We start from the raw sequence: 19,310 nt of genomic DNA, 5'->3' as shown, positions 1-19,310 counted from the left end.
GTTTTTCATGGTTTTCCAGCCATTTCTCTACTAACAGTCGCTGTATAACACTATTAATGCTGTTTGTGTACATTGTTAGCTTATGATCTTTTTCGGGGGGGGGGGAAAGGGAGAACAAAAGGTGTTTTCTAAAAATAAAAATGTGAGAACTTTGAATATTAGGACACCATGATGAAAACGTGCATACTATAAATATTCTTTATGCCCCAGCCAATCAAAGATGCTGCTTTCCTTGATACGTTGGTACCTCAGCACCAGATAATGGCTTTCTAGACCTGTATGGTGATCTTTAGTAATACCGTAGAGTGAATAGCAATGAACATGTCTGCCGCTCCACCTAAACAGGGGGACATGGGCCCCTCTGTTCTTGTCATTGGCAGGGCTCCCCGCAGTCGGACCCCTGCCAGTTAGACACTTATCCCATATCCTGTGGCCGTGAGATTACTTGTTGTAATGGGACAACCCCTCACATGGTACCAGCTTATTCTGAGTGAGTGGACAGAGCTTGTCCCATTGAAGGTGATCTTTGGGGGCACTTTCTGTATGCCCAGTGTCAAAGGTCCCGTTGTAAAGGGGTTAGACACGAACCTAACATCGGTCTTACCCCTCTGCATCTAAAGCGTATTTCATGTTCAGCCTCTGTTCGTTTTGGCAGGTTTCTTAGTGGAAAAAAAAAAGATCAGGCATGTTGACGTGCTCGATCCTTTGTTCTCAAGGGAAATAATTCTTCACTAGAAATAGCTCCACGGGTGTTTGGCCAACAGCTACTAAAGGTGTATGGTCACCTTAAAGGGGGTTATCTGAATGTTTAATACTGATGACCTATCCTCAGGATAGGTCATTAGTATGTGATTGGTGGGGTTCTCATCCTAGCACCCCTGTAGATCAGCTGTTTGAAGATGGCCGCCATGGCTTCCTTGCAGCTTACCAAGCACAGTGCCGACAATTGGATAGTGGCTTTGTTTGGTATTGCAGATGACTAAGATGCGTCTAGGCTGTGTGACAGATGAACACAGCATCACTTGGCCTGGGAAGAGGCTTCAGAGCTCTGTGGTCCTCTGATGGGGGGGAGTTGGACCCTTACCGATAAGATAATGATGACCTATCCTGAGGACATCAAAAATAAAATATTGGACGACCCCTTTAACAATAATTCCAAGAAGAAACATGTAATATCGACACAACAGCATTTTCTGTACCACGGTGACCTCTCTGATTGGTTAGTCATCCTTCCTCAGGCACATTGTAATATAATGTTATGATGTCGCTCCAGGAGCGCGTACCACCGTGAACTGGTTTATTGGAGGAGGGTGACGGGTTTTATGTTTAGAATCTTTTTAACCGCATGCAAAAATTTTATGGAATAATATTTAATTCAGAAAATCATGATTTAAATAACTGATCTAAAATGTGAACTGCTATTGTGTAGCCTGTGAGCAGCGCTAATCTTCTCGACCGTAATGTTATAATCATTAATTATGTTCTTAACCATATTATAAAAATAGAAAGCCTTTTTTTTTTTTTTTTTTTAATTATAAATAAAATCTAAAGAACTATGATAATACACTAGCAAAAAGTTTGGGATATTTGGCTTTCAGGTGAAATTGATGGAAAACATAAAATTCCTGCTCCAGTAATATTATATAATGAAAGTAGGGTATTTAAGTAGAAGCAGCAATGGTGATTTCCTCATCTCAGAAGCCAACACCAGTGGTGGGTAGACCCCCACAAAAATATCAGTGTCTCAGTAACTTGTCACGTGGCCTCCTGCTGTTCAGGCATGGCACCCCACTCTTGTTAAAGGACGGCTCTCAGGTCATTGAGGTTCTGGGGTACAGAGTTACGAGCCTCTACGTCACGACTCAGCTGATCCTATAGGTTTTCAATGGTATTCAGGTCTGGAGAAAGTGCAGGCCACTCCATTTGAGGTCCCCCAGTCTCCAGCACCTCGAGGATCTGCCACATTGTCGTCCATGAAGATGACATTAGGCCTGTGTTGTTCATGCAGAGGCACAATGACTGGATTAATGATGTTATTCAAGTAGTATGGGCTTGTCACTGTACCATTCACACAGTGTAGGGCAGTTCTGTATTGACTAGACACACCTGCCCACACTATGATACCACCACCACCAAAGGCTTGTCTGGTGACAACAGTCAGCGCTCTCCTTGATGTCTCCAACATCATTGGCAGCCATCATTTCTGCTCAGCGTGAATTGACTTTAATCAGTGAACCACACTGGGGCCCACTGGTCCCTCGTCTAGTGTAGATGCTCCCTGGTGATGACGCCTGTGTCTGGCGGTGTGGTCAGGTACCCTTGCAGGTCATCTAGCATGCAGACCACGCTGATGTAAACTGTTTTTGAATGGTCTGAGGTGACACTTGGGTGCCTCTCACCTCCCTTAAATGTGCCTGGAGTTGTGTGGCATTTATCATCCGGTTCCGCAGGGCATTGTTCACACTGAAGCCGTCAACAGTGTGGAATGTGGCCACAGGACGTCCACTTGTATGTCTATCTGTGAATCTTCCAGTATCTCTGATACAACCTGCTTGAAGTGGCCACTTCCATCTGAGAACATCCTGCTTGAATCCAATGGCGAAGTACTGCTGATGAATTGTTAGGTGTCATCTTGGTCCCATGATGATAAAATGTGAACAGCATTCTAATTGAACCAGGACATTTATTGCGTGATTCATGGATCAAACACCTGTTATGAATTTTGCAGTTAAGCTCCTTGTTAGAGAACAGCAAGTTGTGTAAAAAGTCCTGAAAACGCTGAACGTTTAGAGAAGGTCACATTAAGTTAATCTGTGAAGGTTAGAGTACATTTTAGGTTCATCCCGAAATATCACCCACAAGCCAAATATCCCAAACTTTTTGTGAGTAGCGTGTGTAAATGTTAAATGCCTTTGTCAGGTTTTAAGATATTTCACAACTTCTCTAATGGTGTTTTATTGAAACAGTCACACATAGTGCATATAAACTATTGAAATACTACTGCACATTCAGAAAGTACTTACACCTTTCACTTTTTTCTGCGTTTTGTTGTCCCAGCCTTATTCTAAAATGAATAATGTTCCTTTTTTTGTTTGTCATCAGTCTGCACACAGACTGCATACTGGCAAAGGCCTGTGTGTACATACGGTTCATCTGCGATACGCCAACCCGCAGCAGATTAAGGGCCCATTCACACAACCTTTTTTTTTTTTTTTTTTTTTTTTTTTTTCTCTCTGCATCTGATCGGCAATTTTGCGGATTGGATGCGGACCCTTTTATTTCATTCATCCGAAAAAAATAAAAATAAATAGAACATGTCCAGATCTTGTCCATTTTGCAGACAACGATAGTATCGATCATAAGGCAGGACCTTTTGATCTGCAAAATCTGCAAAAAAGGTCACTAGGTATGTGTACTGTACGTTACACTTCTTTTTTTTTTAACATATAGTCGCACTCTGGAGGGCTGCTTTAAATATGACCTTTATGTGAGTATTCAGACCCTTTACTTTGTTGAGGCACATTTTGCAGTGATTACAGGACCCTGAAAAATCAAAATTAGGGTTATTTAGTATAGAAAAAAGACGACTGAGGGGAGATCTAATTACTATGTATAAATATATCAGGGGTCAGTACAGAGATCTATCCCATCATCTATTTATCCCCAGGACTGTGACCAGGGGACATCCTCTCTGTCTAGAGCAGCGATGCAACAGCTGGAGGGCCGCAAGTTGGGCAAAACTACAATTCCCAGTATGCCTGGACAGCCTACAGCTATAAGGGCATGCTGGGAATTGTAGTTTTGCAACAAATGGTGGGCCACAGGTTGGGCATCCCTGGTCTGGAGGAAAGAAGGTTTGTACACAAACCTAGAAGAGGATTCTTTACGGTAAGAGCAGTGAGACTATGGAGCTCTCTGCCTGAGGAGGTGGTGATGGTGAGTACAATAAAGGAATTCAAGAGGGGCCTGGATGTGTTTCTGGAGTGTAATAATATTACAGTTATAGTTATTAGATTTCTGGAGAAGGGTCGCTAATCCAGAGAGGTATTCAGATTTGGAATAGAGAAGGATCCCCCCCCCTAAGATGAGGAAAATTTGCTTCCTCTGGTTGATGGGCTGAACTGGATGGTCATATGTCTTTTTCAGCCTTACGGTGGTACTATATTAAAGCCTAAAGGGTTCTTGGGTATGATGTTATAAATCTCCCATTCCTTGGTGTAATCTCTTCATATCCTGTCAGACTAGATAGGCTGGCAGTGTGAAGGCAGTAATAATTATCTCTCCTCGGAGGGGATACAATGATTGTGGCTGAAGCACCATGGGAGGACTAGAGCTGGTGACCCATTGTGACTGCAGCCCTCTTCAGGAAGGAGCGAGCAAGGAGCTGAGGTCTATGGGATCTCTCTCTGCAACCAGAAGTGCTGAATGAATTTGTGTATATTTTAGCTAGATACTGCTTGTGCGTAGTGAGGATAGGGGCTCAGGGGCATTAGCTAGGTACATTATCTAATTTAAGGTGATTGTCTTAAAAAAAGCGAGTTCTGGGTGTGAGTGGTGTGTGTGTGTGTGTGCACGGCATGAGTCCTGTGAAATATTAGTGCATATGTGGCATGCATCACACGTGTGATTGACTTCTGTAGAATATGTTTCTATGTATGCACAGCATGTATGTATACATTTTCCTTTGTCTAACTTTCCCATGGAAAGCATGAGGGCCCAGGAACACTTCTCGCACAGTTGCTGTCAGTGTCCACCCCTGGTTGGCGGCGTTTAGGATCCTTGTCCTTTTGAATGGTGTACCCTGTCTGAGCTGCAGAGTGTTAGGCTGCATTCACATGACAGTAAAAAAATTATCCTCATCCACTTCCTTGCTTACTGGAGGCAGCAGGACCTGACACTGGGACAGTCTGATCCTTTTTTTTTTTTTAGGGCCAGTTGGCACTGGTGGGGGTGGGGGCATTACATATATGGGGGGGGCACTTATATACAGTACAGACCAAAAGTTTGGACACACCTTCTCATTCAAAGAGTTTTCTTTATTTTCATGACTATGAAGGCATCAAAATTATGAATTAACACATGTGGAATTATATACATAACAACAAGTGTGAAACAACTGAAAATATGTCATATTCTAGGTTCTTCAAAGTAGCCACCCTTTGCTTTGATTACTGCTTTGCACACTCTTGGCATTCTCTTGATGAGTTCAAGAGGTAGTCCCCTGAAATGGTCTTCCAACAGTCTTGAAGGAGTTCCCAGAGATGCTTAGCACTTATTGGCCCTTTTGCCTTTACTCTGCGGTCCAGCTCAACCCAAACCATCTCAGTTGGGTTCAGGTCCGGTGACTGTGGAGGCCAGGTCATCTGGCGCAGCACCCCATCACTCTCCTTCATGGTCAAATAGCCCTTACTTTCAAAGTTTTCCCAATTTTTCGGCTGACTGACTGACCTTCATTTCTTAAAGTAATGATGGCCACTCGTTTTTATTTACTTAGCTGCTTTTTTCTTGCCATATTACAAATTCTAACAGTCTATTCAGTAGGACTATCAGCTGTGTATCCACCGGACTTCTCCTCAACGCAACTGATGGTCCCAACCCCATTTATAAGGCAAGAAATCCCACTTATTAAACCTGACAGGGCACACCTGTGAAGTGAAAACCATTTCAGGGGACTACCTCTTGAAGCTAATCAAGAGAATGCCAAGAGTGTGCAAAGCAGTAATCAAAGCAAAAGGCGGCTACTTTGAAGAACCTAGAATATGACATATTTTCAGTTGTTTCACACTTGTTTGTTATGTATATAATTCCACATGTGTTAATTCATAATTTTGATGCCTTCATAGTCATAAAAATAAAGAAAACTCTTTGAATGAGAATGTGTGTCCAAACATTTGGTCTGTACTGTATATACTGAAGCTATGGGGATTGGGGGTCATTGGTTGTCCAGGGGGCACTATGGGGGACATTGGATATCTTGAGGGTACTGCAGAGGTTGGGGTTAAAAAACAACAACCCATGAATGACCATTAAAAACTGAAAACTGGATGCACACCGATGCAAAATGTCAGTGAAAAACTGACAGTTTATCTGTTTTTAATAGCCAGGATCTTAAGGTACTTTTACATTTTCATCTTAACCTTGATCCTAAATAGTTTTCCAGTTCCTACAGCTGGAGAACATCTGCACAGCGCGTTGCTCCGTTCTTCAGGGATGTTATTGGACCTGTGTTGTGTGGTGCCTGGTTTACTGCAGACATGATGCTTGGAGTTCACAGCAAAGAATTCAAGCTTGTGTTCATCAGTCCAAAGAGTCCTTGTGCGTGTCAGCAGATTTGTACCTATGACACTGGCCAGGGGCGGACACAGACAGCAGAGGGCCCCTGTTCAAAGAATGTGTCTTGGCCCCCCCAAGCCAAATTCGCAACCTAACCTATTTGGTCCTAACATTACTTATAGCAATACAAAACATACAAGGTAAGGCTACTTTCACACCCGCGGCACTACGCTCCAGCCACCTGATCCGGCTGAAAATGCAAGGAATCGGCTGGACACAAACCGCAGCATGCAGCGGTTTGTGTCCCGCTGATTCTCTGCATTTTTGCCAGATTGTGGCCGGATCTCTGCCGTACCCCATTATAGTCAATGGGGCGGCGGGCATTCTGTCTGCAGTGCTGGATCCAGTGAATTCCGGCAGGCTGTTCTCTGCTGGAAGAGCCCGCCATAATCACTAACGCAGATGTGAAAGTAGCCTAATACAGGTCCACATACCTCTTCCATCCAGTGATGTCTCCTTTGATGTAGATGTTCTCTGTCCTCATCTTCTCCTTTCAGACCAGACTGCCATGATGATTTTTCAGCCATCTCTTCTCTCTGCAGAGTTTGACAGACAGCCATCTTAGTTTCCTACTTTTCCATCATCCTCCCACCTTCTGAACACCCCACCCTGCCACCCCCAATAGTGTGCCCACTGTGCCCCCTATACTAGTTACACACAGATAGTTGTTCCCCTTCAATAATTATTGGCACAGTGTCCTAAAAAATAACTGTGCCCAGGAAACAGTGTCCCTGACACTAATAGTGTGAACATAATGTTCCCCAAAAATAATTGTGCTAAGCTGATATCGTGGCAGGGTGCCCCCCACAGTAACAGTGCTCCCCAAAGTCCCACCGATAGAAATAATTATCTACCAGACAACACGTAGTAGTAATAGAGCCCCTACAGTAATAAATTCCCACCGTGTCCCAGAAGTAATAATGCTCCCATAGTCCTTATACTAGTATTCATGTTCCCCATAGTCCCTCAACTGTAATAAAGCTGTTACAGTAAAAATAAAAATGCCCTGTTGTGTGGCAGTATAAAAAATACCTCCTTAGTGCCCCCTGTAGAGCCAATGTCCCCATAGTACCCTTATAATGTGTGCCAATGCCCCTTACTGTGTGCCCAAAAAAACCTCTTAGTGCCCCCAGTTGAGACAAGATCCCCATAGTGCCCTATAATTTGCGCCAGTATAAAATACTCCTATATCGTGCCCCCTCTTATCCCCATGGTGCCTGACAATGTGCCAGTATAAAATTCCCCCATAATATGTGCCAGTATAATTCCCCTATATAATGACCCCAATAGTGCTCCTCTCCTCCCTTCTCCATAGTGCCCCCCATGTGTGCCAGTATATAAGATGGGGTCCCCAGTAGATGCCCCATAGCGATCCCCCCTTCTCCATAGTGCCCCCCATGTGTGCTAGTATAAAAGATAGGGCCCTCAAAGTGCTCCTCCCCTCCATTGTGCCCCCCATGTCTGCCAGTATATGATAGGGTTCCCACAGTGCTCCTCCCTCTCCATAGTGCCCCTCATGTGTTCCAGTATATGATAGGACCCCCATATTGCTCCCCCCTCCATAGTGCCCCCCATGTCTGCCAGTATATAAAATAGGCAGGCCCCCATATGTCAATTGCTCAGATGGGCCCCCATATCTGTTGCTCAGAACCCCCCTCATATCAGTTCGCCCATTCACGCCCCCAAATCAGTTGCTCAGGCCCCCCCATATGTCACTTGCTCAGGACAGGACCCCCACCCATATCAGTTGCTCAGGGGGACCCACCTCCCATATAAGTTGCATATTTAGGCCCCCCATATCAGTTACTCAGGAGCCCCCCCAATATCAGTTTATTTATTCAGCCCCCCCCATATGTCAGTTGCCTAGGAGCCCCCCCATATCAGTTACTCAGGAGCACCCCCCAATATTACTCAGGAGCACCCCCCAATATCAGTTGTTTATTTATTCAGCCCCCCCATATGTCAGTTGCCCCCCAAATCGATGTGACAGACCCCCAGATCAGACTTAAAATAAATAATTAAAACTTACCTCTCCTGCTCCGCTGCTCTCCGTGTCCAGATGTGAGTGCCTGCCTTGCTGGTTTTCAACAGCCCGCGCTGCACAGTCTCGTGACCTGACTTCGTACAGCGTCAGGTCATAGTGCGCGCTGTACGCAGTCAGGCCGGAGGGGTAAGCGCCGATCTCTTCCATACTAGTGAGTGCTTCTGGATGCGCTTACTAGTATGATACTAGTGAGCTCTTCCAGAAGCGCTCACTAGTATGTATGGGCCCCCTCACACGCCGGACCCCTGTGCAGCTGCATCGGCTTATGTCCGCACCTGACACTGGCTGACCTGTTACATGTGCACCTGGCAGCTGTATCTGTGTTGGTCCCATGTTCATTGCTGAGAAAAATGAAGTTTCCATATATGCAAATGAGCCTCTAAGAGCAATGGGGGCGTTGCCGTTACTCCTAGAGGCTCAGCTCCCTCTGCAACTGCTGCGCCTTTTGCACTTTGATTGACAGGGCCAGGTAGTGTAGAAGTCATTACACATGGCCTTGTCAAAGTACAGCGGGTGCGGCAGTTGCCATTACACCTAGAGGCTCTGCTCTCTCTGCAACTGCCGCACCCACTGTACTTTGACAAGGCCATGTGTAATGATTTCTACACTACCTGGCCCTGTCAATCAAAGTGCAAAAGGCGCAGAGGGAGCTGAGCCTCTAGGAGTAACGGCAACGCCCCCATTGCTCCTAGAGGCTCATTTGCATATATGGAAACATAATTTTTTTTGTCATATGTGGGCACATATGAACAGCTGAAGACACAGATGTCTTCAGCTGCCAAGTAAACATACAACAGGTCAGCCAGTGTCATAGGTACAAATCTACTGACAGATGTCCTTTTGGCAAAACCTATGCAGCCTGTCCTGTGGCTCTTAGGCCTCATGCACATGACCGTGGTGTGTTTTGCAGTCCGCAAATCACGGATGGCGTCCGTGCGCGTTCCGCAATTTGCGGAACGGCACGGACAGCCTTCAATATAAATGCCTATTCTTGTCCGCAAAGCGCAGACAAGAATAGGACATGTTATATTTTTTTAGCGGGGCCACGGAACGGAGCAACGGATGCGGACAGCACACGGAGTGCTGTCTGCATCTTTTGCGGCCCCATTGAAGTGAATGGGTCCGCATCTGAGCCGCCAGAACAGCGGCTCGGATGCGGACCCAAACAACGGCCGTGTGCATGAGGCCTTACTGTGTAATTACTTATGTCTTGCCTTCAAGGCTTGATTGGTGGAGGCTGCAGTGATGGTTGTTCCTCTAAAAGGTTCTTAAATCTAGTGTGTTAACATGAATTTGAAGATTTGAGAATAAATAGACTTACACAGGCTAAGTGATAAAATATTTACTCTGGAACGTGGCCTTCACAGCACAATGGGAGGTTTGTATATGTTGTCCAACTATCCCTAACTAACTACATTACAAGGAATAAAGAAGGTAATATAATAAATGGGAAGGAACCAATGAGTACTTAGTTAAGTACATCAAATGCCAATTATTTCTTGTAAAATACTCTTACACCACAGACAGTACAATAGAATTCTAGAGCTCTGCCAGGGTGAGCATTGGCTTTGAGGTTGAGGAAAGGTGATCATACACATTAGGAAAATATTGTATGAACCCGCTGGTTTTAGCAAGATTGTGCAGGGGGTCACCAGGCTCGCCCCAATGCTAGGCATTGGGAGGGATAGGAGGATCGGATATCTGTAATTTTACCATGTTCCCTCCTTGTCCCTGGGGACATAAACTGCTGGCAGAGAGATTCGGCAGTGGCTTAAATGCTTTGTACACCTTTGGGGGAATTTTTTTTAATGATTGCTTTGTACTCATTTTGAGTTAAAAAGATTTTTTTTAATTGGTCTTTTATTACAGATATGGAACCCTTTTTTCTGTACTGAGCTGAGATGCTCTAATAGAGGGATCTGAATTTTTTCTGCTCTCTAACATTATAAACACTGATTATGGCTCAGTTCTTATCTTACTGTGTCTATGACCTCTTAGGGTACTTTCACACTAGCGTTAAGGTTTTCCGATATTGAGTTCCGTCCTAGGGGCTCAATACTGGAAAAAAAACGCTTCCGTTTTATGCTAATGCATTTTGAATGGAATGCATTCCGTTCAGTATCTATCAGGATGTCTTCAGTTTAGTCCTTCTTACGGTATTTGGCCAGAGAAAATACCGCAGCATGCTGTGGTATTTTCTCCGGCCAAATACCGTAAGAAGGACTGAACTGAAGACATCCTGATGGATACTGAACAGAATGCTTTCCATTCAGAATGCATTAGGGTAAAACTGAAGCTTTTTTTTTCCTCCCCAAATTCCGGAAAAAATTCCGGAAAAAAAAACTGATCCATACGGATTTCTGGATCAGGCAGGCAGTTCCCGCAACAGAGCTTCCTGCCGGAATCCTCTAACGCACCCTAAGTACCCTTAGTAAATTAGAGATAAGTGTTATTAGATGATCAGCACAAAGTAAAAAGTACTATTCACACAGCTAGACAAACAATTAACCCTGTGACAGAACAACTCAATATTTTTAATAAAGACCAATTGAAAAAAATATATTTTAGCCCAAAATTAGTCAAATGCAATAATAATAAATTAAAAAAACCTTACCCTTGAAGGTGTACATAGCCTTTAAGGTCAATTTAGACAAACCAATGACCGTCCCTCATAATCTGGCCATCTAAATAGGCTGCCGATCACCCGAAGAATGTAAGTGAAGCGATCGTTCATCAGGTGATCCTGTCGTTCATGCAGGCACCACCGATCATCGTTTCTGGGCAGCAGATCGTGCTGTCTACAGTGATCTGCTGCCCAGAAACAATGATTCTTTATGGGGACGAGGGATCCCTCGTCCTCACATACTGCGAAGATCGCTTCATGTAATTCCAGCGGTCTCCTCCACTGAACGAGCAGCTGTCAGAAAGGAACGCTTTCTTCCAGACAATCGGCCACACCATTGGCCCGTCTAAACCCGCCTTTATTCTCTTCTCCCAGTGGAAAACACAGACCCACACAGCCAAAATGAGCATGCATGTTTATGGGGGAGTTGGGAAGGATAGCTGTTGGCTCTAGGATTGTTTTGGCAGCCCAACACCTTTCTTACCCGATTCCCCAGAGCTCTGGACTGTTAAAGAGGTAGGCCTACAAAAATAATGAATCACCTAGAAGGAACGGGGATAGCCTAGTTAGTCCATGTCCTGCTGTCAGTCCCATGGATCGGTGTGGGTAGATGATAATGGTTGTACCCTACCCCCCAAATCTGTCTCTCCTGTCTGTGATGTCTACAGATAATTTCATTGACTTGGCTCTGACATGGGTCCATTTATTGACAGCGTTACCAAATTGTTATCAATTGAATTTGCCACAAGTGGACTTCAGTCAAGAAGTAGAAACATCTCGGTATGGGGTTCACTCACAGCACTCTGCTCACCCATAGTAGCAAGTCACTGCACAATTTTAAAGTTACCGGTAATACCTCAAGCAGGATTATTCGCAAAATTGTACAGCCGTAGGCCGCCATGGTTGGGCAGGTTTTCGCCTAGCAGGCCTCCACAGCCCATAGATGCTCAGTGGAAACAAGATGCACCCAATCTCAGAATTGACTTGCATGTGTTATTTCAGTCTTTTATTTATACTATTATTTTTACAGATTTCTACAAACCCATTGCTCTCTGCAGATTTTTTTTTGCCTAAGAACCTCCTCGACGCACTGATTTCTAATAGGTGTTCGGTCATTATGCACATGGTAGTATTGCCATGTAAAATGTGTCTGGTTCACAATTGTGCAGCCCGCACCATCGAGAACCATATTCTGCATCTTAGGGAAAGATCAACCCTTATAGGGTTTGTCTACCTTTTTTTTTTTTACTGTTGATACTCAGGATAGGCCATTAATATCTGATCAGTGTGTGGCCATCACCCCATTTAGCCGTTTTGGTATGGCTCTGGTGCTGGAACTTCTTAACTCCATCCAGGGTGTAGTGGACAGAGCTGGTTAGCGCAGCATTACAGGTACAGGCTCCATCCGCTGCACAATGGACGGAGCTATGTAGTTCCTTCCGATGCCAATTTCTGGCATAGGAGCTACTCTGTAACCGCTAATTGGTGGAGATGCAGGGCATCGGACCCCCGCCAGTCAGACCCCCTGAGGAAAGGCAGTCCAGGGAACACTTTGCTGCAGTACAGCCTTTTGCATATGGCTCTGCTGTGCGCATGAGGCATAATACGAATTGTAAATCTATAATAAGTAGAACCAACCTTTGCAGATGTAGCCTTATCGGTAAAGTGAGTTTGGTGTCGCAGCTGGTGTACGTGAATGGGGTTGCATTATGGCCCGCACGTCGCCATGACCAGACAGGCACGAGAAGTCCAGCAGGGTTTGGTTTCTTGTGTGTTGCAGCACAATCGCATTCACTTACAGTCTGACCTTTGGTCGTGCAATACCTCCTCTAGCTTAAGGCCTCATGCACACGGCCGTAACCTTTTTTCAGTCCAAAAAAAACGCAGATCTGCAAAACATGGATACCGGCCGTGTACATCCCACATTTTGTCTTCTCCAGGTCCCGCAGTATGTTTTTTAAATGCCTATTCTTGTCTGCAAAACAGACATGTTCTATTGTTTTTGCGGGAGCTGCAGAACCCGTATATATGATGATCTGTCCGACCCATTATCCACATCCGATCTGCAAAAGATGTGGACCGAAACTACAGTCTTGTGCATGAGGCCTAAAGGGAAGTCTGTACCAATACTATACATTCTGTTCTAATCATAAAAATTTGGTATGAAAACCAAACTGTAGAATAGTTTCTTTAATTTCGTTATCGGTACACTCGACTGCAAAATGTTGGCTTATCAGCGGTTTTTATCTCTAGGCAGGTGGACTGAGAGTTCTGTACTGCTGGAGCCTAGATAAGCAGGTTAACACTGTGTAAAGCCACTCGGTGCACGAATGGACAGGTGCACCATGCCAAGAGTGGCCAGATCGGTCGTATAAGGGATGTTAAGGGGCTGGAAATGTTCACTGGCATTTATATAGTACATATTAGGACAGCTGGCATGGCAAATCTCGTTTCAGGGCTCTTTTGTTGACTTCTCCTACGATAGAAGCGTCTTGCACACTGCTAAAGCTCTGATACATATAAAAAAAATAATAATAATAATTGATGGCAAGTCAAAGGGGTCTCCAAAATTCAGACATGCATGGTGTATTCTTGGTAAATGCCATATATATTTGATAGATGGTCCTTGTGGACTCCTCCACCCCTGCCCTTCTTGGGAGAACGGAGTTACTCTGACCAAGCTGGTGGCTGAATAAAGGAGTGGCACTGAATGCCTGCGTTTCCATCAAATGTCTAAAATGGGAAACCTCATTAAGACCACCTCTGCATCCAACCTCTTAGCTTTAGTTCTTTCCTGACCACGAGAAGTTGTTTGATATTTAGCAATGCACCAACTTTTTTTTTTGTTTTGTTTGTTACAAGGCCCCATTCAGACAGCTGCAATGCAATTGCATTTAGCATCTGTATTACAGCTGCAAGTTCTGGCCTTGACCCCCATGGCCATCTGAATGAGACCTAGATTTGTACCTCTGGACCTTGGACAGGCGTTTCACCCTTTTATCTGGATGCTTGAGCTGCAGGAACGTACATGACACAAAAATTCTCCAGCAGAACTAATTACCACGAGGAAAGCTACTAGAGATCCCCATCCTGGGTAAGTAAGAGCTGTGGGGTGGGCAAGCTGCCACCATTTTTTACATTTTAATTTTTTTTATCCTTTTAACAACTATAATTTTTTCCATTTATCAGCAATGGAGTAGAGGGACCACCATAACGAAGTTTGATAAAAGCCCCACCCCAGTATGATGCCAGGACTGAAGGGTGTTAATGGTCGGCTCACAAGTAATCAATTCCATTTATTAATAACACTGATTATATATGTAAAATACACTCATTAAAACAGAACCATAAAAATAAGTCCAATAAATGACGCGGTCCCTCATATAGTGTGGGTGGCGGAGCTCACGCAACCTACTAAATTTACTGACACAGTCCATACGCTGCGATATTCTCTGTAACAGAGCGAATTGTCAGTGTGCTCATGAAGGTTTCACGTATCGATATCAGATGTACTTGGTATAGGGTATAGTTCACCTACAGAATATAAAATCTAACTTCAACTGCAATGTTTCTCTTGTGACAAAGTTCAGATTACTGTATTATACGTGTAATAGATGTTCTATGCTCTGTAGACTCTGTGCACTCTCCATCAAAAGTCCAACCGTGCTCGGTAATACCCTCCATTTGTTTGGCTTTATAGTCAGTGTATTTTAGCTGGGATAGATGTTCGGAGCGCTCGCACAGCTTCCATACGTGTGTGTCCTGAGTGCACACTATGTGGTCTCCGGTCGATGTAGTAATGTATGCTGTAATGCACCATTTGTGCTTCTTACCAGTCAGTGCAGTAGTACATACGTAAATCCAGGATTGTGCTGTATGCGGTGTGTCCGTTGCCCGTCTTCCAAAAGGACTCTGTGTTCGTGCCGGCACTTGGCGCTTGCGCAGCCAATCGGGGTTTTTGATTTCTTTTATTTCGCTCTGTACTTAAAAATAGAATGCGACTTCTGTGTCCAATACAATGTGGCAAACCAGACTCGTTTCGAAACCACGATGGTTTCTTCCTCAGTGGCAAAAGATAGGAATAATGAGGGACTTATCGCTCCTTATATAGAGCTGATGGTGTTTAGAAAACCTGGAACGGACCGTGACTAATTATATTACAAAAACCGTTAGATACTTATTCATTTTGTGCTTTTTGGCACTTGCGATTTTTACTGCAGAATCTGCTGTAGCATATAGTGTATAAAATATTGTGTTAGTAGCTTTATATGATCAATAATATGGCATTTTCATCATTCTCATTTTTTAATGCCATATTAGTGATCATATAAAGCTACTAACACAATATTTTATACACTATATGCTACAGCAGATTCTGCAGTAAAAATCGCAAGTGCCAAAAAGCACAAAATGAATAAGTATCTAACGGTTTTTGTAATATAATTAGTCACGGTCCGTTCCAGGTTTTCTAAACACCATCAGCTCTATATAAGGAGCGATAAGTCCCTCATTATTCCTATCTTTTGCCACTGAGGAAGAAACCATCGTGGTTTCGAAACGAGTCTGGTTTGCCACATTGTATTGGACACAGAAGTCGCATTCTATTTTTAAGTACAGAGCGAAATAAAAGAAATCCAAAACCCCGATTGGCTGCGCAAGCGCCAAATGCCGGCACGAACACAGAGTCCTTTTGGAAGACGGGCAACGGACACACCGCATACAGCACAATCCTGGATTTACGTATGTACTACTGCACTGACCGGTAAGAAGCACAAATGGTGCATTACAGCATACATTACTACATCGACCGGAGACCACATAGTGTGCACTCAGGACACACACACGTATGGAAGCTGTGCGAGCGCTCCGAACATCTATCCCAGCTAAAATACACTGACTATAAAGCCAAACAAATGGAGGGTATTACCGAGCACGGTTGGACTTTTGATGGAGAGTGCACAGAGTCTACAGAGCATAGAACATCTATTACACGTATAATACAGTAATCTGAACTTTGTCACAAGAGAAACATTGCAGTTGAAGTTTGATTTTATAGCTATATGTGAACTATACCCTATACCAAGTACATCTGATATCGATACGTGAAACCTTCATGAGCACACTGACAATTCGCTCTGTTACAGAGAATATCGCAGCGTATGGACTGTGTCACTAAATTTAGTAGGTTGCGTGAGCTCCGCCACCCACACTATATGAGGGACCGCGTCATTTATTGGACTTATCCTTATGGTTATGTTTTAATGAGTGTATTTTACATATATAATCAGTGTTATTAATAAATGGAATTGATTACTTGTGAGCCGACCATTAACACGTATTGTATGAATTTTGACCGCTATTGGATGGGTCGGGCTCTATTCTGGTGAGCTCTCCATTTATTTTATATTTTTAAGGACTGAAGGGTGTTGGTTCCCCCTGTTCTCCACCTATAGTTTGAGCTGTATCTTGTGTGTGCGTCTTTTATCCCTGGAATTAAACAGTGAAGGTTTCTATGGCCCCTGCTGCACGTACTGTACCGTTATGTCCTATTTGCAGTGTTCTTAACACAGTAGGATGTAAAGATACTTCCCATGGATGGCTCAGAGCTCGGTGTGCCAAAAGCAGTGGGTACTGGCTCTACTATACAGCCAAGACCCTCCTGCAAAGGCTGGGATCAAAGTTATCTCAGAATTCATGGTCATTAGCGACCTCAGCATCTAAGTTGTTTGACAGAGGGGGCTTCCTCTGTCAGCCCATCGGTGCCTTGGCATTCTGGAGTGCTGGTGGGTTTCCATGCCAGCTGGTGGCTCTCAGGTCTGCTAGAGCCATGCCACAGTCAGTGTATCATGGACCAACAAAAACACTTAAAAATTGTAAGTATTCATTGTCTAAGCATTAACCTTGGCTACTTCTAGTCCCCCTAGGGGGACAAAAAGAAGGGAAATATATTTTGTAATGTTTTACTTAGTCTGCCATTGAAAAAAAACTTTCATTAGTAATAAAACGACAAAATACATTACACATAAAAAAAGAATATCATCAGCAGATCCGCCCCATGGGAACAAACAGACTTCAGAACAGAAATTCTGAGCCTCTTTTCGTGCGGAAAATTGACATGCTGCGGATTTCTAAATCCTCACTACAGGTTAATATCTGCATTGAGATAAAGAGCAAAGTGCAAGTGAAATCGGTTTAATCTCATACATTTTGCTGGTACTGTATTACGCTGTATTTTTCCCACACGAAGATCTGCACAGAAAAACCGTGCGTAATCCGCATCGGGTGCTGGTGGCCTCCACCTGTGAATAAAGTTACTGTTTTTTGTTTTTTTTTGTTCTGTTTTTGAGCAGGACGGACCTGCCACCTCTTTGCTACGAGCCACCATTTCTTCACCCGTTGACAGCTTAGGGGCTCATGCACACGACCGTGTGCTGGCCGTTTCGTGCATTGGGGACCGCAGTTGCGTGCGGCAGCTGCAGACAGATCCAGACCCACCATTAAACTTGAATGGGTCCGTGATCTGTCCACGCCGCAAAAAAGTAGTACATGCACTACTTTTTGCGGTGCGGAGGCACAGACAGAAAACCCATGGAAGCACTCCGTAGTGCTTCTGTGGGCTTCCGTTCCGTGCCTCCGTTCCGCATCTCCCGAATTGCGGACCTATTGAAGTGAATGGGTCCGCGATCCATGATGCACACGGCCGGTGCCCGTGTATTGCGAGCCGCAATACGGCCACGGGCAGCACACGGTCATGTGCATGAGCCCTAAAGGGGGTTGTCCAGGATTAGACATAACTATGCCTTTTCGCCAGAAAACAGGCCACATCTACCCATAAATTGTCTGGTATTGCAGTTCTTCCCTATATACTGGAATAGCCTAGATGGACATGGTGGTGTTTGTGGGGAAACTGGAACCTGTCTGTGGGCTGTGACTGGTTTGCACTTTATTACATTGCCAGTAAATGGGATTGAGCTGCAACATTTGGTGTTAAAATGCTGTATTTTTCACCAAAATGGAGAGGTGATTTAAAGGAGTTTTCCAGGAGTGCATCATTCACGCGTTCGTGGAACACGTCTGTGAGATACCGGACTGTCATCCTGCTTAGTGCAGGTCGCTATGACGCTGTGCGCTTTGTGCCGCTGCCGTAGTACAGTAATACACTCGTATGATCTATATGAGTGTATTACTGTACTGCGGCAGCACAAAGCGCATGGTGTCGTAGCAACCAATGACGCTGTGCGCTCCTGCACTAAGCAGGATGACAGTCCGGTATCTCACAGACGTGTGAATGGAGCCTTAATGACCTCAGGACTCCTTTACGATTCCTGGCACTCCCTCCTCACAGCATACTAAGCACAGCGCCATGCAGTGTATAGTGACTGTGCTTGGTATTGCAGCCCAGGCCCATTCACTTGAATAGGACTAAGGAGGGTACTTTCACACTAGCGTTTTTCTTTTCCGGCATTGAGTTCCGTCACAGGGGCTCAATACCGGAAAAGAACTGATCAGTTTTATCCTAATACATTATGAATGGAGAGAAATCCTCTCAGGATGCATCCGGATGTCTTCAGTTCATTCCCTGAATGGCGTTTTGGACTGAGGAAATACCGCAGCGTGCTGCGGTATTATCTCCGTCCAAAATTCCGGATCAGTTGCCGGAATGCCTGATCCGTAAAAATGTGAAAAAAATATCTGTTTCTCCGGATGACACACGGAGAGACGGATCCGTTCTTGCAATACATTTGTAAGACGGATCTACATCCGGATCCATCTACAAATGCTTTCCGTTTGCATGCAGATTGCCGGTTCTGGCGACTGAACTGCTTGCCGGATCACTTTGCCGCAAGTGTGAAAGTAGCCTGAGCTGTGCCTGGGCCACGTGACCAATGAACATAATGGGGGAGATTTATCAAAACTATTGTAGCTGAGAAGTGGCTTAGTTGCCCCTAGCAACCAGATTCCACCTTTCATTTTTCAGAGCTTCTTTGGGAAGAAAAATGTGGAATCTGGTTACTATTTTGTTTTGATAAATCTCCCACCACTGGCTCTTCAAACAGCGGATTGGCAGGGGTGCTGCGATTTGGACACAAATACTGAGCATAGGTTACCAATACTTTATTCTGGAAAACCCCTTTAAGGAGGTTAGAAGGGCTTATTTAAAGAAACATTTCAGCTTGTCACAGCCCCTGGACAGGAGCTATCTTGATTCTGAAAAAGGACAACCCCTTTAAGTGAAAGTTTTAGTGGCTGAGGATACTTATTTGATTATCCGCTCTCAACTTTCATAGCTTACGCAATTTATAAAATGTC

The 19,310-nt window shown here is 44.4% G+C and overlaps 1 protein-coding gene across 4 annotated transcripts in view; it reads left to right on the top strand.

Moving 5' to 3' along the window:
• Positions 1-19,310, top strand: part of MTA1 (metastasis associated 1) — a 114,886-nt gene that overhangs the window by 73,054 nt on the left and 22,522 nt on the right. The window lies entirely within an intron of this gene.

The sequence above is a fragment of the Bufo bufo genome, chromosome 11 (assembly GCF_905171765.1).
Source record: "Bufo bufo chromosome 11, aBufBuf1.1, whole genome shotgun sequence".
NCBI lineage: Eukaryota > Metazoa > Chordata > Amphibia > Anura > Bufonidae > Bufo > Bufo bufo.
The sequence above is the reverse complement of the archived record's forward strand: the minus strand, read 5'-3'. Positions and strand labels throughout refer to the sequence as shown.